General features: G+C 40.1%; 7 non-coding genes across 7 annotated transcripts; all 7 read left to right on the top strand.

Moving 5' to 3' along the window:
- The first annotated feature begins 1,291 nt into the window (after positions 1 to 1,291).
- On the top strand, positions 1,292 to 1,373 carry trnas-aga (transfer RNA serine (anticodon AGA)). Its single transcript has one exon. It is a non-coding gene; the product is annotated as a tRNA-Ser (tRNA).
- Positions 1,374 to 1,731: 358 nt separating this feature from the next.
- Positions 1,732 to 1,813, top strand: trnas-uga (transfer RNA serine (anticodon UGA)). The gene has a single exon. It is a non-coding gene; the product is annotated as a tRNA-Ser (tRNA).
- Positions 1,814 to 1,981: 168 nt separating this feature from the next.
- Positions 1,982 to 2,054, top strand: trnak-uuu (transfer RNA lysine (anticodon UUU)). The gene has a single exon. It is a non-coding gene; the product is annotated as a tRNA-Lys (tRNA).
- A 1,622-nt stretch (positions 2,055 to 3,676) lies between these two features.
- On the top strand, positions 3,677 to 3,758 carry trnas-aga (transfer RNA serine (anticodon AGA)). The gene has a single exon. It is a non-coding gene; the product is annotated as a tRNA-Ser (tRNA).
- Positions 3,759 to 3,913: 155 nt separating this feature from the next.
- Positions 3,914 to 3,985, top strand: trnah-gug (transfer RNA histidin (anticodon GUG)). The gene has a single exon. It is a non-coding gene; the product is annotated as a tRNA-His (tRNA).
- Positions 3,986 to 4,116: 131 nt separating this feature from the next.
- trnas-uga (transfer RNA serine (anticodon UGA)) lies at positions 4,117 to 4,198 on the top strand. The gene has a single exon. It is a non-coding gene; the product is annotated as a tRNA-Ser (tRNA).
- Positions 4,199 to 4,366: 168 nt separating this feature from the next.
- Positions 4,367 to 4,439, top strand: trnak-uuu (transfer RNA lysine (anticodon UUU)). Its single transcript has one exon. It is a non-coding gene; the product is annotated as a tRNA-Lys (tRNA).
- The last annotated feature ends 561 nt before the right edge of the window (positions 4,440 to 5,000 follow it).

Below are 5,000 nucleotides of genomic sequence, written 5' to 3'. Positions count from 1 at the left end.
TGTGATTTACACCTGAGAAGACAAAGCCCTGCATAATGAGCTGCATAAAGAGCCGCTCAGTCAGCTGTTGTCACTGAGAGGGAGGTGTTACAAGAAAGAACTTGAGAACAAAATGAATGTATATAATTTTAAGTTTGGAGTTTATTTAGAATATATTTAATTATCCCACAACATAATTTAATATACGGGAGCAGTTAAACAGTTTATTAGGAACAATCAAAGCTGACTTTCAAACTAATTTTATTTTTTACATTATTACTCCAGTCACACAATCCTTAAGAAATCCTTTTAACAATCTGAATTTCTAAAAAAAAAAAAAAACATTTATTGTTATCATTATTATTAATGTTGAAAATAACTGAGAATATTTTTCATGTTTTTTAGGGTGGTTAATTAAAAGAACACCATTTTTTGTTACATTTGTTACAGTTACATGTATTTGTTACATTTATATTATTTACATCAAGCTTTTGAGTGGTATAGTTTTGTATATTGTTATTGAAACTTCATAATATTTAACTTAATTATACATTTAGTCAAGAATTATAGTTTGGAAAAAGTCTAACTAGTAAAATGTTTAGACGTTATGTGAAAACTAGTACAAGTATATAAATAAATATAAAGAGACTTACTCATGTTTATGATCTCTGCTGAATAAAGTGCTTCATTCTTTTTTTCTGAGGAAATCCATTTCTCAAATCCTCAACCACGTCACATCTTTTTGGGGTGAATTATGTGTTATTCCTCTCATCGCGAAGCAAACAGTAAAATAAAAGCACTTGAACAACAGTCTGGCTGCTTTTTCTTCTGTGTGGGCGTATTCAAGCCGCGCTTCAGTTTGAATCTGAATAGAGCGTTCAGCGCGGGGGCGTGGTCACATTAGATATAATGAAGGGAGACGTGAAAAAAGGACATCGCCTTGTTTTCATATGGATTACTTTATCACAGAAAATTTTTGTTTTCGGCAGCACTTGTTTAGTTTAAAAGTAGAAATGTCAAGCTTTCTATAGATATCTCTCTCATGTCTCTTCGTTGAGTATTCACAGAGTTAGAGGTTCATTTTAATGACGTGTTTGTAAATGAAGATCAGCGCAGACAAAGGCTGCAGACAGCACATCTTTTTTGTTATCTTTATTTCATAAGTGCACAAAGTTTTGTTGTTATTATGTCTGTATCCAAAAAAGGAAACCCTTTATTCGGTTACAGTCAGCTTGCTGACTGAGCTGGGTTGTTTGCAAGTAGGTCAGGCAGCAGTGTTGCACACAAACTGAGCAGAAGTTGGTCTGTTCTTGTAGTCGTGGCCGAGTGGTTAAGGCGATGGACTAGAAATCCATTGGGGTCTCCCCGCGCAGGTTCGAATCCTGCCGACTACGCTGTTTGCTGAAGGCCATGAGGAAAAGCGTCCATGAATTTTTCAAGGTCCTCCCACTGATTTGCGTAATGTCCAGTCCCTCTACGATGGACCAACACGCCGCTGATGCTTCTGGTATTCGGGCTCCAGGGCTTGACTTGGGTGAGCCAGTGGCACGCCGTGATCGTATAGTGGTTAGTACTCTGCGTTGTGGCCGCAGCAACCCCGGTTCGAATCCGGGTAACGGCAACACTCTGGCGTTGAGTGTATGGGAAGGTTGACAATTTTGTACCACCTCATCTTTCTTCTCTATTTTGTTTTTGACGCTTGGCCTGTGCAGGGAGCCACCAGACAAGGGGGCAGGCAGCCTACGGCTAGACGTAGTCGTGGCCGAGAGGTTAAGGCGATGGACTTGAAATCCATTGGGGTCTCCCCGCGCAGGTTCGAACCCTGCCGACTACGGGAGGGCTTTGCAGTGTTGCTTTAGCTTTCTGTGATAGTAATTGTGCCTTCTATGGTCCTTTGTCCTAACTGCTTCTAGCTTTCATCCCGTGACACCTGCGTCTCTTCTGGGCAGCTTGTTGTAAAACTGCTGTTATATAAAAGGTGAGATGCCAGTGGTCCACACGAGCCCGGATAGCTCAGTCGGTAGAGCATCAGACTTTTAATCTGAGGGTCCAGGGTTCAAGTCCCTGTTCGGGCGAAGCTCTTTCTTTGGCCTCACCTTGCTATCACTACGGTCCATCATTTCTGCTGACTCTGTACTGGAACGGTGTTCCTTCCTGCTCCCGGGGATCAGGGGATCTCCCTTGTGGTTAGTGACAAATGAACAAGGCAAAAAAACACATAAAGAACAATGGTGCCTGGGATTTTTGAGAACCGGAGCTTGTAGCCTAGAATTTTTCTTTGTAAATTATGTGAAAATCATCTTGTTTACTCACTTACAGAAAACAATACATTGATTAAAATTTTCTAAGACACTTTTTGTTGGTAAAAGTCATATGCGAGTAGGCGTCAACTATCATGAATATCATTGTGATTTACACCTGAGAAGACAAAGCCCTGCATAATGAGCTGCATAAAGAGCCGCTCAGTCAGCTGTTGTCACTGAGAGGGAGGTGTTACAAGAAAGAACTTGAGAACAAAATGAATGTATATAATTTTAAGTTTGGAGTTTATTTAGAATATATTTAATTATCCCACAACATAATTTAATATACGGGAGCAGTTAAACAGTTTATTAGGAACAATCAAAGCTGACTTTCAAACTAATTTTATTTTTTACATTATTACTCCAGTCACACAATCCTTAAGAAATCCTTTTAACAATCTGAATTTCTAAAAAAAAAAAAAAACATTTATTGTTATCATTATTATTAATGTTGAAAATAACTGAGAATATTTTTCATGTTTTTTAGGGTGGTTAATTAAAAGAACACCATTTTTTGTTACATTTGTTACAGTTACATGTATTTGTTACATTTATATTATTTACATCAAGCTTTTGAGTGGTATAGTTTTGTATATTGTTATTGAAACTTCATAATATTTAACTTAATTATACATTTAGTCAAGAATTATAGTTTGGAAAAAGTCTAACTAGTAAAATGTTTAGACGTTATGTGAAAACTAGTACAAGTATATAAATAAATATAAAGAGACTTACTCATGTTTATGATCTCTGCTGAATAAAGTGCTTCATTCTTTTTTTCTGAGGAAATCCATTTCTCAAATCCTCAACCACGTCACATCTTTTTGGGGTGAATTATGTGTTATTCCTCTCATCGCGAAGCAAACAGTAAAATAAAAGCACTTGAACAACAGTCTGGCTGCTTTTTCTTCTGTGTGGGCGTATTCAAGCCGCGCTTCAGTTTGAATCTGAATAGAGCGTTCAGCGCGGGGGCGTGGTCACATTAGATATAATGAAGGGAGACGTGAAAAAAGGACATCGCCTTGTTTTCATATGGATTACTTTATCACAGAAAATTTTTGTTTTCGGCAGCACTTGTTTAGTTTAAAAGTAGAAATGTCAAGCTTTCTATAGATATCTCTCTCATGTCTCTTCGTTGAGTATTCACAGAGTTAGAGGTTCATTTTAATGACGTGTTTGTAAATGAAGATCAGCGCAGACAAAGGCTGCAGACAGCACATCTTTTTTGTTATCTTTATTTCATAAGTGCACAAAGTTTTGTTGTTATTATGTCTGTATCCAAAAAAGGAAACCCTTTATTCGGTTACAGTCAGCTTGCTGACTGAGCTGGGTTGTTTGCAAGTAGGTCAGGCAGCAGTGTTGCACACAAACTGAGCAGAAGTTGGTCTGTTCTTGTAGTCGTGGCCGAGTGGTTAAGGCGATGGACTAGAAATCCATTGGGGTCTCCCCGCGCAGGTTCGAATCCTGCCGACTACGCTGTTTGCTGAAGGCCATGAGGAAAAGCGTCCATGAATTTTTCAAGGTCCTCCCACTGATTTGCGTAATGTCCAGTCCCTCTACGATGGACCAACACGCCGCTGATGCTTCTGGTATTCAGGCTCCAGGGCTTGACTTGGGTGAGCCAGTGGCACGCCGTGATCGTATAGTGGTTAGTACTCTGCGTTGTGGCCGCAGCAACCCCGGTTCGAATCCGGGTCACGGCAACACTCTGGCGTTGAGTATACGGGAAGGTTGACAATTTTGTACCACCTCATCTTTCTTCTCTATTTTGTTTTTGACGCTTGGCCTGTGCAGGGAGCCACCAGACAAGGGGGCAGGCAGCCTACGGCTAGACGTAGTCGTGGCCGAGAGGTTAAGGCGATGGACTTGAAATCCATTGGGGTCTCCCCGCGCAGGTTCGAACCCTGCCGACTACGGGAGGGCTTTGCAGTGTTGCTTTAGCTTTCTGTGATGGTAATTGTGCCTTCTATGGTCCTTTGTCCTAACTGCTTCTAGCTTTCATCCCGTGACACCTGCGTCTCTTCTGGGCAGCTTGTTGTAAAACTGCTGTTATATAAAAGGTGAGATGCCAGTGCTACACACGAGCCCGGATAGCTCAGTCGGTAGAGCATCAGACTTTTAATCTGAGGGTCCAGGGTTCAAGTCCCTGTTCGGGCGAAGCTCTTTCTTTGGCCTCACCTTGCTATCACTACGGTCCATCTCTTCTGCTGACTCTGTACTGGAACGGTGTTCCTTCCTGCTCCCGGGGATCAGGGGATCTCCCTTGTGGTTAGTGACAAATGAACAAGGCAAAAAAACACATAAAGAACAATGGTGCCTGGGATTTTTGAGAACCGGAGCTTGTAGCCTAGAATTTTTCTTTGTAAATTATGTGAAAATCATCTTGTTTACTCACTTACAGAAAACAATACATTGATTAAAATTTTCTAAGACACTTTTTGTTGGTAAAAGTCATATGCGAGTAGGCGTCAACTATCATGAATATCATTGTGATTTACACCTGAGAAGACAAAGCCCTGCATAATGAGCTGCATAAAGAGCCGCTCAGTCAGCTGTTGTCACTGAGAGGGAGGTGTTACAAGAAAGAACTTGAGAACAAAATGAATGTATATAATTTTAAGTTTGGAGTTTATTTAGAATATATTTAATTATCCCACAACATAATTTAATATACGGGAGCAGTTAAACAGTTTATTAGGAACAATCAAAGCTGACTTT

The sequence above is a fragment of the Carassius gibelio genome, chromosome B14 (genome assembly GCF_023724105.1).
Source record: "Carassius gibelio isolate Cgi1373 ecotype wild population from Czech Republic chromosome B14, carGib1.2-hapl.c, whole genome shotgun sequence".
Lineage (NCBI taxonomy): Eukaryota > Metazoa > Chordata > Actinopteri > Cypriniformes > Cyprinidae > Carassius > Carassius gibelio.
Note: the sequence above shows the minus strand (reverse complement) of the source record. Positions and strands in the feature narration are given on the sequence as shown.